Genomic DNA, 20,521 nt, shown 5'->3' on the forward strand with positions numbered 1-20,521 from the left:
GAGGCTTGTATACACGAGGTCGTGGATTGATTCGAGATAATATATATTGCTTTATTTTCTATACATCTAAATGTGGACAACTAGTTGTAGGTTACTAACGAGGACATCTGACTTAATAAACTTAAAACATTAAAACGTATTAAAAGTGTTGTAAATATATTTTGAACATACTTTGATATATATGTACATATTTGTTATAGGTTCGTGAATCGACCAGTGGCCAAGTCTTACTTCCCGATGAAGTAAAAATCTGTGAAAGTGAGTTATAGTCCCACTTTTTAAATCTAATATTTTGGGATGAGAATACATGCAGTTTTGAAAATGATTTACAAAATAGACACAAGTATTGAAACTACATTCTATGTTGAATCGTTATACCGGATATCGCCCTTGTTGAACTTGGTAACCTAAGAATTGGTGTTTATTATAATTGCCACCAATTGACGCGAATCCTAAAGATAGATCTATGGGCCATTGACAAGCCCCAGTCAGAGAATTTGAATTTCTTTAGTACTTCGATATTTATATATGGGGATATTCTAGATGCATTTGTTAATGTCGGTTACCAGGTGTTCAACCATACGAATGATTTTTATGCAGATTGCATGTTATTGAAAGATGAAATCTTGTGGTGTATTATTACAATTTGATATATAGGTTAAACCTATAACTCACCAACATTTTTGTTGACGTTTAAAGCATGTTTATTCTCAGGTGATTATTAAGTGCTTCCGCTGTTGCATGCTAATATATGGACAAGATTTGGTGTCAGCATGCTTGTATAATATTGTTTAAAACTGCATTCGAGATTTACTTTGTTGTAACATATTAATATTGTAAACCAATATGTATTGGTAGTGTGTAAGTGTGATATTTTTAGATTATCATTTCTGATAATCTAGGTGGTGTTCTTTTAACCTTGTCGATAAAATAAAGGTTATGGTTTGTTTTAAAAACGAATGCAGTCTTTGAAAAACGTCTCATATAGAGGTCAAAACCTCGCAACGAAATCAATTAATATGGAATGTTTATAATCAATATGAACGGGATATTTCAGCGTTAATTACAGTGACTTGTAAGCGTGAATCACTAGAGCATATCTGTTAGGTTTGACAACCTCACCCTACCTTAACTTTGGTGCTAGTTACTTCGACACAATACATCTAGCATAATGTATAGTCCAATATAGGGTAAAGGAAATCATGTAAGGTACTACATGTGGTGTTAGGCTTTGTTACCGATGAAATGTCCCGTTCATATCGATTATAAACGATTCACAATAGTTGATTTCATTGCGAGGTATTTGACCTCTAAATGATACATTTTACTAACATTGCATTCGTTTTTAAAAGACAAACTTTCATTTCATCGAAAGTTGACAGGCATGCATACCATTTCATAATATATCCAAACTATAAATGAATTAATAATAATCTTGTTGAACTCAACGACTCGAATGCAACGTCTTATGAAATATGCCATGAATGACTCCCAGTAATATCTCTAAAATGAGCAAATGCACAGCGGAAGATTTCTTTCATACCTGATAATAAACATGCTTAAAAGTGTCAATCAAAAGGTTGGTGAGTTCATTAGTTTATCATAATCAATCATTTCCATATTTTTAATAGACTACAAGATTTTCATATTTATAAAAGAACCTCTCGTCTGCATAAAGATAAAATCACTCGTATGGTGAACACCTGGTAACCGACATTAACTTTAATGCATATAATATCTCCAAACAGAACCTCTCGTCTGTATAATATAAACTTCGAAGTACTAAAGCATCCATAACCTGGATGGGGGTTGTTATGCCCAATAGATCTATCTTTAGGATTCGCGCCAATTAGGAACAGAACTCTCGTCTGTTTCCTAATTCTTAGGTTACCAAGCTAAAAAGGGTGATATTCGGTTTAATAATCCAACCATAGAATATAGTTTTAAGTACTTGTGTCTATTTCATCAAACATTTATAAAATCAGCGCATGTATTCTCAGTCAAAAAATATATATTGCAAAAGTATTTAAAAGGGAGCAAATGAAACTCACAATACTGTATTTCGTAGTAATTACGCATATGATGGCACTGAACAAGTGCAAGGTTGGCCTCGGATTCACGAACCTATATTAAGTATATATATTTATATGTTGGTTAATATCTGTCTAACAATTTAGGTCAAGTCGTAGTGTATCACTATCCTAATGCTCGAGACCGATATGCAAAAGTCAACAAAAGTTAACTTGACCAAAAATAACTTTCAAAATCTATACATGTTTATTATATAACTTAAATATAGTCGTTTTATATATTTAAATATATTTAGCAGATTTTATTAGAGTAAATAATACAAGTCCTTTATTAATAAATAAAAATTTATATTAAAATTTATATATGATAATAATATACTTTTATATATCTTGAGTAATAAAATTGATAAAGTTCACTTAATATCATAAAAATATAGTGGTATGTATTAATAATGTTACTATATTACGTGTGGTAAAAATATATTTGTATCATATATTTATTTGATAAAATAATATTGATAATAATAATAATGAAAAAAAAGTTGTATTATTTTGTAATAATAATTATTATTATTCTACTAATAATAATAACAATATTTATATTTATTAATGATGATATTAATTATAATAAAATGACAATTCTAATTATGATACTTTTAATAATAACGATACTTTTTAATATTAACTGTAATAATAATAATAATATTTTATATAAAAATAATAATTCTATTCAAATTGATAATTTTTAATAATAATAATAATAATAATAATAATAATAATAATAATAATAATAATAATAATAATAATAATAATAATAATAATAATAATAATACTAAAATGATAATAATAATGATATTTTATAATAACAATGATATTTTTATTAAAAATGATAATTTTAATAAAAATGATATTTTTACTATTAATAAAACTTTTAATAATAATAATGATAAAAAATAATTAAAATGATATTTTTATGTAAATCAATATCTTACAATATTTTAATTTCATCATGATAGTTATGCTCATTATTTTCTAATCAATTTGTTTAATAGCTTTTAGTCATCTTTTATATCGCATTCATAATAATGATAATAATAGTAATCATAATAATTAGATGATACTAATATTAGTTTTAATGATAATGATACTAATAATAACAATTATAATTATACTAATGATAATAATAATAATAATAATAATAATAATAATAATAATAATAATAATAATAATAATAATAATAATATTAATATTAATAATAATATTAATAATAATAACCTTAGTGATAATAACGATAGTATTAATAACAACAATAACAATTTTTAATGATAATACTTATAACGATAATGATAATAATAATAATAATAATAATAATGACGATAATAACGACGATAGTAATAATCATAATAATACTAAAATTAATGATAATTCAGTTGACTATATCTTTTAATCCGTTTCTCGAAACCATACGCTTTCTAAATGAAAAGTTATTAATTTTTCGCCAGCTTTCCAACGACATGCATATCATATACCTTATCTCAGTAGCATACGTATTAAATTCATGATTATCATAAACTATTTAACGACGAAACTAAGCATACAAGCATGCATAATAATATATACTCGAGCACTAGTCAGGGATTCACTATTAATATATAAAAGATAAGATATGAATGCTCACGTATCAATATTGTAATTCAATATTGCAGGAAAGTATGAAGACGCAACGAAAATGATAAACTCTAGGTTGGCCTCACGAGCTATACCTCCGAACCATACCCATTACCTTCTTAGCTATAACCCATAATTTCCTTAGCTATATCCCGCTCGAATAACCCGTTTTGAAATAATTCGTTCATGACTTCGTCGTAGTATTTTATATATAATAATACTAATAATATTAATACTAATACTACTAATAATAATGTTAATAATAATAATGTTAATAATAATAATAATAATAATAATAATAATAATAATAATAATAATAATAATAATAATAATAATAATAATAATAATAATAATAATAATAATAATAATAATAATAATAATAATAATAATAATAATAATATAATTAATAATATAAGTAATATAATACGGAGTAATATAGATGGATGTTTGATGGAATGAATCACAGAACCAAAAAAGCGTTCGATTTATAGAAGTTTTCCCCACCTACTCCTCATGCGATCGCAAGAGGATGTATAAGGGATCTCATACGATCATATGAGCCCCATGGCAAGCTCATTTAATGACCCGTCCTAATTCATCTGGATGAATACATTACATTTGGTTACATCGCGAGGTATTTGACCTCTATATGATACATTTTACAAACATTGCATTCATTTTTAAAAGACAAACTTTCTTTACATCGAAAGTTGACGGTATGCATATCATTTCATAATATATCCAACTATAATTGACTTAATAATAATCTTGATGAACTCAACTACTCGAATGCAGCGTCTTTCGAAATATGTCATGAACGACTCCAAGTAATATCTCTAAAATGAGCAAATGCACAGCGAAAGATTTATTTCATACCTGAGAATAAACATGCTTTAAAGTGTCAACCAAAAGGTTGGTGAGTTCATTAGTTTATCATAATCAATCATTCCATAGTTTTATTAGACTACAAGATTTCATTTATTCAATAATCATATACTCGCAAGTATTTAAAATTCATTCATATGGATTGAACACCTGGTAACCATTAACAAAATGCATCTAGAATATCCCCAACCATATATAAACATCGAAGTACTAAAGCAGTTCAAATTCGCTGACTGGAGCGTGTCAAGGCCCATAGCTCTATCTTTAGGATTCGCGTCAATTGGTGGCAATTATAATAAACACCAATTCTTAGGCTACCAAGTTCAACAAGGGCGATATCCGGTATAACAATTCAACCATAGAATGTAATTTTAATTACTTGTGTCTGTTTCCTAAAACAGTTATAAAAGCAGCGCATGTATTCTCAGTCCCAAAAATATATATTGCAAAAGCATTTAAAAAGGGAGCAAATGAAACTCACGATACGATATTTTGTAGTAAAAATATGCATACGACGGAACTGAACAATGCAAGATTGGCTTCGAATTCACGAACCTATATCATTTATATATTTACTAACACATATAATGGTAACCAAATAATTACATTTATTAATTATATAATATTTATATAGTGGTGTAGTTTATATAGTATTTGTACTAAATTTTGTCTAGATATATATATTGTATAAAAAAAATGTTAATATGTTTAATATATAATTATAGGTAATATGAATATATTTTATGTACATAATATAATAATAATGAAAATGATAATTTTAATAAAAATGTTATTTTAATAATTATGAGAATTTTAATAATAATGATACTTTAAATAAATATGATAATAAAAATGATATTTCTAATAAGAATGATAATAATAATAATAATAATAATAATAATAATAATAATAATAATAATAATAATAATAATATTAATAATAATAATAATAATAATAATAATAATAATAATAATAATAATAATAATAATAATAAGAATAAGAATAATAATAATAATAATAATAATAATAATAATAATAATAATAATAATAATAATAATAATAATAATAATAATAATAATAATAATACTAATAATAATAATAATAATAATAATAATAATAATAGTAATAATAATAATAATAATAATAATAATAATAATAATAATAATAATAATAATAATAATAATAATAATAATAATAATAATAATAATAATAATAATAATAATAATAATAATAAGTTTACTACCATTAAAAAGTGAGTTCCAAAAAAAATGCCTCAGCCTAGGCTCGAACCCAAGACCTCCCGCTAACCTAAAACACTTCTAAACCATCCTGCTGTTTATGTTTTTCTGAATTATCTCGTGCTTTTAAATATATAACGTATACTAAGCTGTTATCCTCTTTCTCATAAATTCATTATCATTATCATCACCATTGCTTACCATTTTATCATCGTACCATCATCTCTTCATTATCTAATCATGAACATATCATGATCATCATCGTAATAACATCATTTTATCATCGATCTCCTTTATGAATTCATGTATCATTTCGCGAATAATTATCATAATTATATTATCATCATCGTTTAATCCATCATCAAAATCATATTATCATCATGTTTATGCACCGTTACTATCAATCATAAACTCTTATTATCATTTACTATCCCCATTCCAATTCAATTCGAAAAAACGGTCAATGGGTCACAAAAACCATATGAACACAGCCCAATAAATGAGATAACATGATCATGGCCCAACCATACTATCATGTACACGACCCAAAATAGAAAATAGAACATAATGGCCCAAATAAGATTTCATGTATCAGCTCGATTTCCCTTTTTATTTAATACTCAAGTAGGTTAGGTGTTTGGTATATGTCGGGCATGAAGGATAAAAAGAACACGTAAAAATCATTAGCAGCAATACACTTTTTGTAGTTAGCTGTAGGTGTTGGTTACAGATCAAAACAGAAACAGCATATAGAAACAGCCGGTGACGATGGTTTAAAACCAGAAGGAAAGAAAGAAGATACCACAGCAACAATTTTATGATCATGGTGTTGGTTCTCAAGGTAGGAAAAGGTGGTTCATGAAGAATTTTAGAAGAGAGAGAGAGAGAGATGAGAGAGGAAGAGAGAGAAGTGGTGTGGTGGTTTGTGATTGTTAAATGTGATTCTCGAAGAGAGAGGGAGAGAAAGATGGTAGTTTTGTTAGGGTTATTCGAATAGTTAAGAACAAAGGCTTGAGTTGTAGATGCTAGGTGTGGTCGATGGTGATACGATTATGGTGATGGGTTGAGTTATTCGTTCGAAACAGAAAACAACCGGAGCTCGCGATAATTGTGATGTTCTCGTAACTTTACAACAGTAGTATAAATGAGTTGCAGCTGAAATCCGATAGGGTTTGTTATGGTGATCATGGTGGTGTGATGGTGGTGCTAATGATGGTGTTGTGTTGGGTTATTGACGAAGATGGTGAGGATAGTGTTCTGTTGGTGTTGCAACATGAAACAAAAACATACTCGAAGATGATGGGGTTCGATGATGATATTAAGTTTGATGGAGATGATGATGTTTAATGAAAATGATGACGTGAAGTGGTGGTTATGGTTATTGAAGATGATTGATGGTGGTAGTGATTAAATTAAGGTGACGGTTTCCGATGATGGTTAAGGATGAAGGTGGTGAAGTGGAATTCTCAAAGAAGAAGGATGATGGGTTTTGTAAATCATAACACAGGAACATACTAACTAAATGGTTTTGGTGTTGGGTTGTTCGTATAGTAAGTATGAGTGGTTTTGTTCGATGGTGATGATTTGGGTTGTGGTTCGTTAGAAACATAGAACACGAACTACACAGCTTCACGAATTGCAAGCATGGTTATTCATGGTTTGATGACGTTTTAGGTATTCTTGGACTGGGTTTTGTGTTGCACTAACACAATAATGAAAGTGATGGGTTATCAATGGAAATAGAAAACAGAAAAAAAAAATAGGAAAGTACAAAAGAAAGTTGAGGTGGTGGATGTCTGTGTTCAATTCATATATGCATATATGTATATAGATAATAAACTAGTAAGAGCAAGTGGATCAAGAATAGAACGTGCAAAAACATAAATTAATAAAATAAGATTAGCAGCCTACAATTTGGAAGTTTGTAATCGACATGAATTATTTAGGGTATTATTTAGTGGTCCATTGCTAAACAGTTAATATATAAAAGTGTTCCTAAAAATCTCAAATTTTTAACTTAAATATATTTAATTATTTTGGTCATTATGGTATAAAATTCGATCCTTAATTTGTTAAATAAAAATTATATCAACTGTCCCTCTCAATTATGGGTAAAATATAAAAAGTGTTAAAACTTAACAAATAGTTCCTAAATACATTTTTAATAAGCCTAAAATTTATAGAACTCATTTTCGTATCACCGTTTATTTTACAATTACATAAGTTTGAATTTAACTTGCTTAATATCAATCGGAACAACAAACGAGTATTACAATCATTTAATATTTATTTTTTCAATATACATTATTTATATATAGAGATATATTTTAAATAATAATTATTATAATATCCTATTTTTATTTTATTAATCTTTAATAACAACAATATATAATACTTCAAATTATATTTTGAATTATTATTTACATATACATACACACATATCTATTTACCATTAATTGTTCGTGAATCCTCGGGAACAGTCGAAGGTTAAATGTTTTCCATGTAAACAGTTCAAGAATTTTGAGACTCAGTTAATAGACTTTGCTTATCATGTCGAATTCATATAAAGATTTAGTTTAAATTCGGTCAGAAATTTCCGGGTCGTCACAGTACCTACCCGTTAAAGAAATTTCGTCCCGAAATTTGATCGAGGTTGTCATGGCTAACCATAAAAATGTTTTTATGACGAATATGGGTTGATAAATAGAGTTTTATCATCATTGGGTAATATAGATAAAACAATTTGATTACGCTAAGAGTATAAGTGAAGTTATCACAAAAGAGTGAAATAAAGAAATTAAAGATTTTTTTTAGCTTTTGACGTAGTCAGGGTTGAATTCCGGAATTCAAGGGATTCAAAGGAAAATCTTGGAAATCTATAAGATCTGATTCTTCGAGACTTAAGGAAATTAGGATCTCTTTAATTAAATACAATGATCTGTCCCGATTATTACGTCTGATATTTCCATTATAAATTATCTTTTCCTTTCCATTAGTTTTCACCACTTCTATACCTTCTTTCTTAGTTCATATATCCAAAAGATTATAATGATGCTTAATTCGGTTCTAATCCTTATTTTTATTATGACAATCGCAATGATCGTTCTTCTTTTCCAACTCCCACCGGAAGAATCTGTTTATTTCTACTATGCTCTAGGGATTATTGTATTTATAATCCTCCCGTGTCTTTATATTGCTATACGCACTGATATCCACATTTTGTAATTTCGGTGTTGTTATTGAGTTTTGTATTTTCCCCTATATATCAGAGCTTCATGCTCTTGTTTTCTTTTCTCGACTTTAAGTCAAACGAATAATGGTCCAGAATTTGTAGGTATGAAGTTTCGAATGAACATAACTAATGTTCTAAAAGAGAGATTGCAATAGTACGATCTTGATTGGTTAAATTACCAGAATCCAAGAAAAGATATGACTATCAAGAAAATATGTTCTTGATATGTTTAAAGATTTGGTAGAATGTGAGAGTCGTGTGACATGGCACATGATAACGTTAGTGTCTGTGAATCATCACATTCCATTAGAAACTCAGCATGACTTACTGTAATATAATCACGTTGATCAAGTGTCATTATATTATACTAACTCATGCTTCCGTTCCCAACACTACTTCAAAACATTCATATTTTAAATTCGAATTTTTCAGAATTTAGAAACTAAAACAGTTTCCTTTCTGATGTAACACTGATATCGCGAAGAGATAAATGATTTCAGATAAGAATAGTTTTGAATATATCTTCAGAAATATCGAGGATATTTATAATAAAAGATACAGTGATATTTTAGAATTTCTAATATCGATGGATGATGATAAAGATTTGTCCGTAAAAGTTTAGAGTCAAGAGCCAGGTATTCGTTAATGACTTCAGCAGATACTAAATCATTTGGATTCTTTGAAGGCAGGTTTAGTTCTTGTGATTTGTCCACAGCCTTCTTCATAGTTTGCTCTATTCGTTTTTCAGTATCAAAACTTTTGAGCTTTTTCAGTATGTCGCTCTTTATTATCAAACTTTTGACTGTTTAAACAGTCTTCAGTTTTCGCTGCTTCATCAGCTTTTTCAGAACTCAGAGATCTGATTCGTAAGCTAGAGTGCTTTTCAGGAATTCAGAGATTCCGAATTGAAATTCATTAGTCCAGAGGATATACGTTATATATAGATATATAACTGTTGACGTAGGAATGCTGCGAAATTCGAGAGTTAATGATTAATACTTCCCAGTATTTGGTATGGCAACTATCGTTACAAGATGTCGATGAGTGCATGATAGGGTTTCAATGAACGAATATAATGATTTTTCAGAGAGACTCAAGCCAATGAGTAATGAAGTTGCTGGTAAGTTTACTGCTAATGTAATGGGATATAAATGGTTTCCCGGTAATGATGACGAATGGCAAACTTATATATCAAAGTTATAATAGAGTTTATTTGAATGGAAGGTTGAAGTTGATCTGTTGGAGCTGTGACAGAATTGGTTAATTTGGAAAGAGATTGCAAAGTTATTTTTGGTAATAACAATGCCAAAGGAGCTAGCACAGATATGTGTTAAATGTTTACTCAGGTTCAGAGTGTTTTCAGGTGCATAACTATATGCATAAATCTTTCCTTCCGTAGCCGAAGTGTGGTTGGTTCATCCTCTCGATTGGTGTGTTTTCAAGAATCGTGAAAGGTTTGAATGCAGATTTTAATCATCCAGATACAAATGAGGTTTAAGATGAAATCAAGTGGCAAACTTGAAGAATTGTTTAGTTTCATATGTTATAATCAATATTTTAATTCATTTTAATTATCCAATGTTGGTAGTCCACAGTTAGTAGTCCACAGTTAATAATTCAATAATTCATATATAGTTTAATATATAATATTCGAATTAATTAATACGTATTCGTGACCCATTGTATACATGTCTCAGACTCGATCACAACTCAAAGTATATATATTATTTGAGAATCAACCTCAACCCTGTATAGCTAACTCGAACATTACCGCATATAGAGTGTCTATGGTTATTCCAAATAATATATATAGATGACGTCAATATGATATGTCAAAACATTGTATACGTGTCCCGATATTTAAAGTGCGTAAAATAAATAACATAAATTAAATGACGATAAATAAAATTGCGAGAATTAAAATTACGATAAATAAATTGCGATAAATAAATTGCGATAAATAAAATGTAATAAGGAATTAACAGTTAGCTAGGATCAGTTAGCTAAGATTTGTTAACGTGGATTCTTAACAAAATTTATCATAGTTAATTTGTTTGTTTCTAACAAATTTTATTTTGTCAAGTGTTTTCTTCATTATGTCACTTGTTGGATTCTGATAGGTCAAAACCCAAATATGAAATTGAATGAAAATAGTTATTCTGCGGTGAACGGATAAGTATATTTATGGATGTAAGTAGGATAATAAATGATTGTTGAATCAGATTCGAAGAATATAAGTGTAACTTATTAATGTGAAACTAAATATTTCTCGGGTATTACCTACCCGTTAAAATATTTTCACCATTAACAGTTTGTACAAAAGAATTTTTAATTACAAGCTTTATGAAAACATATATACATATATATTTTCTTCAGATGTAATATAGATTTAATGAGTTAATATGATATTAAACTCATTTGATTTACTGTTAGAATAAGAATATATAATCTCTAAAACATTAGAGATTACATAATTGCCATGTCGGACGAAGATAACTGATGTAGAACGTTATGTAGAACGATGATTATACTCGAGGTACAGAATGAGATGCTGAGGCGTGTGATACGGATGTTGAAACTTGAGCTGTTGGTGGTATTGGTTATGCTGCTGGTGGTACTATTGGTGTCGGTGATGTGGTTGAAGCTGGTAAATTTTGTACCATATTCTCCAAATTGATTACTCGAGCGCGTAGCTTGTTGACTTCTTCCATTATTCCGGGATGATTGTCGGTCGGAACGAGCGGATGAATAAGATTTAGAATTGTAGATAGATTATAATCGTATCGAGCTACCCTGTAAATGAGATTGAAAATGGTGTTTCGGATAGGTTCGCCGGTAAGTGCTTCAGGTTCTTTACCAAGAGGTGAATTCGGTTGGTGGAAGGGATCGCCTTCTTCTCGTCTCCATTGATTAAGTCGATTAAGTCGACTACAAATCCATCCCCAAATTATTCAGAATTGAAGATGACAATTCATTCGGGTTACACTACTTTTGATGCTCAGGTGAATATCCATATCGGAATAACTGTCTGAATAACTATTGGAATAGTTATCGGAATCCGAGGGACTCAAACTAGTGACGAGTTCCATTTCGTACTTTCGAATAAAGGATTTTTTAGCATGAAATGATTTTCGAATATTGGATGATATTCTAACTACATATAATATCTATATATATAGTACTAAAGATTTTGTAGACTACGGAGGAATTTAAGGCATATGTCAGGCAAGTCTACAGTAACGGATACGCTAAGATATGAATTTTGTCTATACACTATTCATGCAGTCAATGCAGTAAACCGTGTCTAAACTAAGAATGATAAGTAGGTAATTTTCGACACGAAATGATAAGCAGAACTTTTGACATGCAGACACGGTCGAAGTCCAGACCCACTAATGCATCTAAACAACTATCAATTAGACACACTAATGCAAGACCTGGTTCACTAAGACCACCGCTCTGAAACCAACTTTAATGACCCGTCCTAATCCATCTGGATGAATACATTACATTTAGTTACATCGCGGGGTATTTGACCTCTATATGATACATTTTACAAACATTGCGTTCGTTTTTAAAAGACAAACTTTCTTTACATCGAAAGTTGACGGCATGCATACCATTTCATAATATATCCAACTATAATTGACTTAATAATAATCTTGATGAACTCAACGACTCGAATGCAATGTCTTTTGAAATATGTCATGAACGACTCCAAGTAATATCTCTAAAATGAGCAAATGCATAGCGGAAGATTTCTTTCATACCTGAGAATAAACATGCTTTAAAGTGTCAACCAAAAGGTTGGTGAGTTCATCAGTTTATCATAATCAATCATTCCATAGTTTTATTAGACTACAAGATTTCATTTATTCAATAATCATATACTCGCAAGTATTTAAAATTCATTCAGATGGATTGAACACCTGGTAACCGACATTAACAAAATGCATCTAGAATATCCCCAAACATATAAACATCGAAGTACCAAAGCAGTTCAAATTCGCTGACTGGAGCGTGTCAAGGCCCATAGATCTATCTTTAGGATTCGCGTCAATTGGTGGCAATTATAATAAACAACAATTCTTAGGCTACCAAGTTCAACAAGGGCGATATCCGGTATAACAATTCAACCATAGAATGTAGTTTCAATTACTTGTGTCTATTTCATAAAACAGTTATAAAATCAGCGCATGTATTCTCAGTCCTAAAAATATATATTGAAAGCATTTAAAAAGGGAGCAAATGAAACTCACGATACTATATTTTGTAGTAAATATATGCATACGACGGAACTGAACAATGTAAGGTTGGCCTCGGATTCACGAACCTATATAATTTATATATATATTAACACATATAGTGGTAACCAAATAATTACATTTATTAATTATATAATATTTATATAGTGGTGTAGTTTATATAGTATTTGTACCAAATTTTTTCTATATATTATATCTTAAATTATATATATATATATATATATATATATATATATATATATATATATATATATATATATATATATATTTATTTATTTATTTATTTTTTATAAAAAATGTTAATATGTTTAATATATAATTATAGGTAATATGAATATATTTTATGTACAAAATATAATAATAATGAAAATGATAATTTTAATAAAAATGTTAGTTTTAATAATTATGAGAATTTTAATAATAATGATACTTTAAATAAATATGATAATAAAAATGATATTACTAATAAAAATGATAATAATAATAATAATAATAATAATAATAATAATAATAATAATAATTATTATTATTATTATTATTATAATAATAATAATAATAATAATAATAATAATAATAATAATAATAATAATAATAATAATAATAATAATAATAATAATAATAATAATAATAATAATAATAATAATAATAATAATAATAAGTTTACTACGTTTAAAGAGTGAGTTCCAAAACAAATGCCCCAGCCCAGGCTCGAACCCAAGACCTCCCGCTAACCCAAAACACTTCTAAACCATCCTGCTGTTTATGTTTTTCTGAATTATAACGTATACTAAGTTGTTATCCTCTTTCTCATAAACTCATTATCATTATCATCACCATTGCTTACCATTTCATCATCATACCATCATCTCTTCATTATCTAATCATGAACATATCATGATCATCATCGTAATAACATCATTTTATCATCGATCTCCTTTATGAATTCATGTATCATTTCGTGAATAATTATCATAATTATATTATCATCAACATTTAATCCATCATCAAAATCATATTATCATCATGTTTATGCACCGTTACTATCAATCATAAACTCTTATTATCATTTACTATCCCTGTTCCAATTCAATTAAAAAAAAATGGTAAATGGGTTACAAAAACCATACGAACACAGCCCAATAAATGAGATAACATGATCATGGCCCAACCATACTATCATGTACACGAACCAAAAGAGAAAATATAACATAATGGCCCAAATAAGAATTCCTGTATCAGCTCGATTTCCCTTTTTATTTAATACTCAAGTGGGTTAGGTGTTTGGTATATGTCGGGCACGAAGGATAAAAAGAACACGCAAAAATCATTAGCAGCAATACACTTTTTGTAGTTAGCTGTAGGTGTTGGTTACAGATCAAAACAGAAATAGCATATAGAAACAGCCGGTGACGATGGTTTGAAACCAGAAGGAAAGAAAGAAGATACCACAGCAACAATTTTATGATCATGGTGTTGGTTCCTAAGGTAGTAAAAGGTGGTTCATGAAGAATATTAGAAGAGAGAGAGAGAGAGAGAGGAGAGAGGAAGAGAGAGAAGTGGTGTGGTGGTTTGTGATTGTTAAGTGTGATTCTCGAAGAGAGAGGGAGAGAAAGATGGTAGTTTTGTTAGGGTTATTCGAATAGTTTAGAACAAAGGTTTGAGTTGTAGATGCTAGGTGTGGTCGATGGTGATACGATTATAGTGATGGGTTGAGTTATTCGTTCAAAACAGAAAACAACCGGAGCTCGCGATAATTGTGATGTTCTCGTACCTTTACAGCAGTAGTATAAACGAGTTGCAGCTGAAATCCGATAGGGTTTGTTATGGTGATCATGGTGCTAATGATGGTGTTGTGTTGGGTTATTGACGAAGATAGTGAGGATAGTGTTCTGTTGGTGTTGCAACATGAAACAAAAACATACTCGAAGATGATGGGGTTCGATGATGATATTAAGTTTGATGGAGATGATGATGTTTAATGAAAATGATGATGTGAGGTGGTGGTTATGGTTATTGAAGATGATTGATGGTGGTAGTGATTAAATTAAGGTGACGGTTTCCGATGATGGTTAAGGATGAAGGTGGTGAAGTGGAATTCTCAAAGAAGAAGGATGATGGGTTTTGTAAATCATAACACAGGAACATATTAACTAAATGGTTTTGGTGTTGGATTGTTCGTATAGTAAGTATGAGTGGTTTTGTTCGATGGGGATGATTTGGGTTGTGGTTCATTAGAAACATAGAACACGAACTACACAACTTCACGAATTGCAAGCATGGGTATTCATGGTTTGATGACGTTTGAGGTATTCTTGGACTGGGTTTTGTGTTGCACTAACACAATAATGAAAGTGATGGGTTATCAATGGAAATAGAAAACAGAAAAAAAAATACGAAAGTACACAAGAAAGTTAAGGTGGTGGATGTCTGTGTTCAATTCATATATGCATATATGTATATAGATAATAAACTAGTATGAGCAAGTGGATCAAGAAATAGAACGTGCAAAAACATAAATTAATAAAATAAGATTAGCAGCCTACAATTTGGAAGTTTGTAATCGACATGAATTATTTAGGGGTACTATTTAGTGGTCCATTGCTAAAAAGTTAATATATAAAAGTGTTCCTAAAAATTCCAAATTTTTAACTTAAATATATTTAATTATTTTGGTCATTATGGTATAAAATTCGATCCTTAATTTATTAAATAAAAATTATATCAACTGTCCCTCTCAATTATGGGTAAAATATAAAAAGTGTTAAAACTTAACAAATAGTTCCTAAATACATTTTTAATAAGCCTAAAATTTATAGAACTCATTTTCGTATCACCGTTTATTTTAAAATTACATAAGTTTGAATTTAACTTGCTTAATATCAATCGGAACAACAAACGAGTATTACAATCATTTAATACTTTTTTTTAATATACATTATTTATATATAGATATATATTTTAAATAATAATTATTATAATATCCTATTTTTATTTTATTAATCTTTAATAACAACAACATATAATACTTCAAATTATATTTCAAATTATTATTTATATATATACATACACACATATCTATTTACCATTAATTGTTCGTGAATCTTCGGGAACAGTCGAAGGTTAAATTTTTTCCATGTAAACAGTTCAAGAATTTTGAGACTCAGTTAATAAACTGCTTATCATGTCGAATTCATATAAAAATTTAGTTTAAATTTGGTCGGAAATTTCCGGGTCGTCACATCTCACAGTTGCTCAAATTTTTCTGCCGAAACCTTATTAATTATTATTATATATAAATTAATATTTAATCTATATAATTAATTATATATTATATTATATTCACGTGCATAGTTGACTTATAATTTTAGTTTCGATGATTTGTACGTTGTCGCTCGACTAACGTCCCTGTTCCGATTTTTCGAATGTCATTTCGTATGCTTAGAAAACTTGTACTTTACATTTTCGACGTGTACCTTTATCAATAAATAGACCTACTCATCAATACTTTATATTACAAGAAATGTAATATATACATTTGAGTGTTTTGGTCATTTGCTTCTTTAAATCAACTTCTCGTTATTTATAAAAATATGTTTAATAATATCGAAAAGTTTTAAATTATACTTTATCACATTGTAAAATATATATATATATATATATATATATATATATATATATATATATATATATATATATATATATATATATATATATATATATATATATATATTTAGAAAAATATAAATTTGTACATCTTATATATAATTGAAATATTTATTTACTAATATAATATTTTATTTTTTCAAAAAAAAAAAATTTATTTTTCAAAGTTCATTTATAATCATTTAAATAATAGAAAATATTACGTCATATCACGTTTACGTTTTTGAAACAATATATATGTATTTGTAAGTTATAATACAAAGCTTTAATTAAGTTTTTCAAAACTCATAAACAAATTATCTTATAAAACGTTTTAATAATAAAGTTCCTTTTTAAACTGAAAACGCTTTTGTACTAAATCAAAAAAATATTATAATTTTGTTTTCCAAAATAAATATATTTAAGAATCATTTTGTTACAAGGTTAAAATAATGGAAATCGTTATATCATAAAACGTTTTAGGAAAGTAAAATTATATATAACTTATAACGGGTTTCAGGTTTTTAAATTACAGTTCGTTCTTGAATAGTGAAGCAAAAGATAGTTAAATGTAAGAAATCATTTTAATGCAACATGTCAACTTACTTATCTTGTCGACATCTAGTATCTAGATTATTTACATTCCAAGTTCTTACTATTAAATACCATGAAAGCTAAATAATTAACACATCAAAAGACACGAGGAAAATATTGTAAAACATGGATTAGAAATCAAACAGGAATCTCCACTAACCCTTATCTAGTTCTCGTTAGCCGGAAATCATTTCATGTCAAAAACTCCTTTATTCAAATGTTCGAAATGGAACTCGCCACTAGTTCAAGTTCCTCCGATTCTGACAGCTTTTCCGATATAGATTTTCACTCGAGCCCCGAAAGCAGTGTGACCGGAATAAATCAACCAATTAGCCATCATCAATTCTGGATGAATTGGGGATGAGTTCATAGTCGACTTAATCAATGGAGATGAGAAGAAGGCGATACTTTCCACCAACCAGATTTCTCTCTTGGCGATGAACTTGAAGCACTCACTGGCGAACCAATTCGACACACCATTTTCACCCTCATTTCCCGAATATCTCGCCACGAACATATCATATCTCAGATTCTAAACTTTATTCATTCGCTTGTTCTAACCGCTAATCATCCCGGAGTAATCGAAGAAGTCAAAGAGCTTCGGGCCTGAGTAATGATTTTGGAGAATATGGTGAAAAACTTACCAACTTCAGCAACATCACCGACATCAATAGTACCACCATCAGCAACATCCGCATCCCACATCTCAACATCACAATCTGTACCACGAGCATCAACGTCATACGCACCATAGATAACAAGGAGTACTAATAAAAATAACGATGAAGTGTTGATTTATAACTTCATTGAAGAAATATTAGGCGGCGATTATGTAATCTCTAAAGTTTTAAAGATTATTCATTCTAGTTCCAACCGAAAAGTAAATGAGATTAATATCATATTAACTCATTAAATCCATGATTACATCTGAAGAAAATATATATGTATGTATATATATATATATATATATATATATATATATATATATATATATATATATATATATATATATATATATATATATATATATATTTTTTTTCATAAAGATTGTAATTGAAAATTCTTTTGTACAAACTGTTAATGATGAGAATATTTTAGCGGGTAGGTAATACCCGAGGAATATTTAGATTTCACATTAATAAGTTACACTGTACATTCTTCGAATCTGATTCAACAGTCATTTACTATCCTACTTACATCCACCGATATACGAATCTGTTCACCACAGAATAACCATTTTCATTCAATTTCATATTTGGATTTTGACTTATCAGAATCCAACAAGTGGCATAATGAAGAAAACATTTGACAAAATAAAATTTGTTAGAAACAAACAGATTAACTATGAGAAATTTTGTTAAGAATCCACGCTAACAAAATCCTAGCAAACTGTTCCTAGCTAACTGTTAATTCCTTATTACATTTATTTATCGCAATTTTAATTCTCGCAATTTTAATTATCTTCATTTAATTTCCGTTATTTATTTTATGCACTTTATTTATCGTCATTTAAATACTGTTATTTACGCATTTTAAATACCGACGACACGTATACAATGTTTTGACATATCATATCGACATCATCTATATATATTATTTGGAATAACCATAGACACTCTATATGCGGTAATGCTTGAATTAGCTATACAGGGTTGAGGTTGATTCTAAAATGATATTTATACTTTGAGTTTTGATCGAGTCTGAGACATGTATACAATGGGTCACGATACGTATTAATTAATTCGAATATTATATACTAAACTATATATGAATTATTGAATTACTAACTGTGGACTATTAACTGTGGACTACCAACATTAGACAATTAAAATGAATTAAAATATTGATTATAACATATGAAACTAAACATTTTTTCAAGTTTGCCACTTGATTTCATCTTAAACCTCATTTGAATCTTGACGATTACAATCTTCGTTCAAACCTTTCATGATTCTTGAAAACACCTCAATCGAGAGAATGAACCAACCGCACTTCATCTACGGAAGAAAAAAATTGATGCATACAGTCATGCACCTCGAAAACTCTTCGAACCTAAGTAGAAATTTAACACGAATCTATAAGCCCTTGGCGTTGTTATTACCGAAAATAACTTTACAATCCCTCTCCAAATTAGCCAATTTTGTCACAGCTCCAGCAAATCAACTTCGACTTCCATTCGGATTAGCCTTATTATAACTTTGATATATACGTTTTCTCTTTTCATCATTACCGGGGAGCCGTTTATATCTCACCACATTAGCAGTAAACTTACCAACAACTTCGTTGATCATTGACTTTCCAAAAAATATTATATTTATCGAAACCCTATCATATACTCATCCGCATCTTATAACGAGAATTGCCATACCAATTACTGAGAACTAGCAATCAGTATTTTTAAATCTCTCACCGTTACTACATCAACAGTTATATGTATACATATAACATTTATCTCTAAGAATTATGATCTTCCATTCTGAAATTCTGAAAAGCACTCAGTCTACAAATCAATACTCTGAATGTTGAAAAAGCTGAATGAAGCAGCAAAAACTGTAAACAACCATAACACTCAAAAGTTTGATAATAAAGAATAGTGTTGGCAAAGCTCAGAAAAGGGGAAGGTTTGGAACTGGAAAACGGAATGAGCAAACTATGAAGGAGGCTGTGGACAAATCACAAAGACTAAACACGCCTTTAAAGAATCTAAAATGATTCAGGACCTGCTGAAGTCATTTAACGAATACCTTACTCCTGACTCTAAACCTCTACGAACAAATCTTCTTCATCATCCATCGATATTAGAAATTCTAAGATACCATCGTATCTTTCATTATAAATATCCTCAATATTTCTGAAGATATCTTCATAAATATTCATGTTCAATATTAATTATCTCTTCGCAATATCTGTGTTATATCATAAAAGAAAACTGTTGTAGTTTCTAAATCTCTGAAAACTTAGAGTTTG

This window comes from Rutidosis leptorrhynchoides, chromosome 3, assembly GCF_046630445.1.
Source record: "Rutidosis leptorrhynchoides isolate AG116_Rl617_1_P2 chromosome 3, CSIRO_AGI_Rlap_v1, whole genome shotgun sequence".
Lineage (NCBI taxonomy): Eukaryota > Viridiplantae > Streptophyta > Magnoliopsida > Asterales > Asteraceae > Rutidosis > Rutidosis leptorrhynchoides.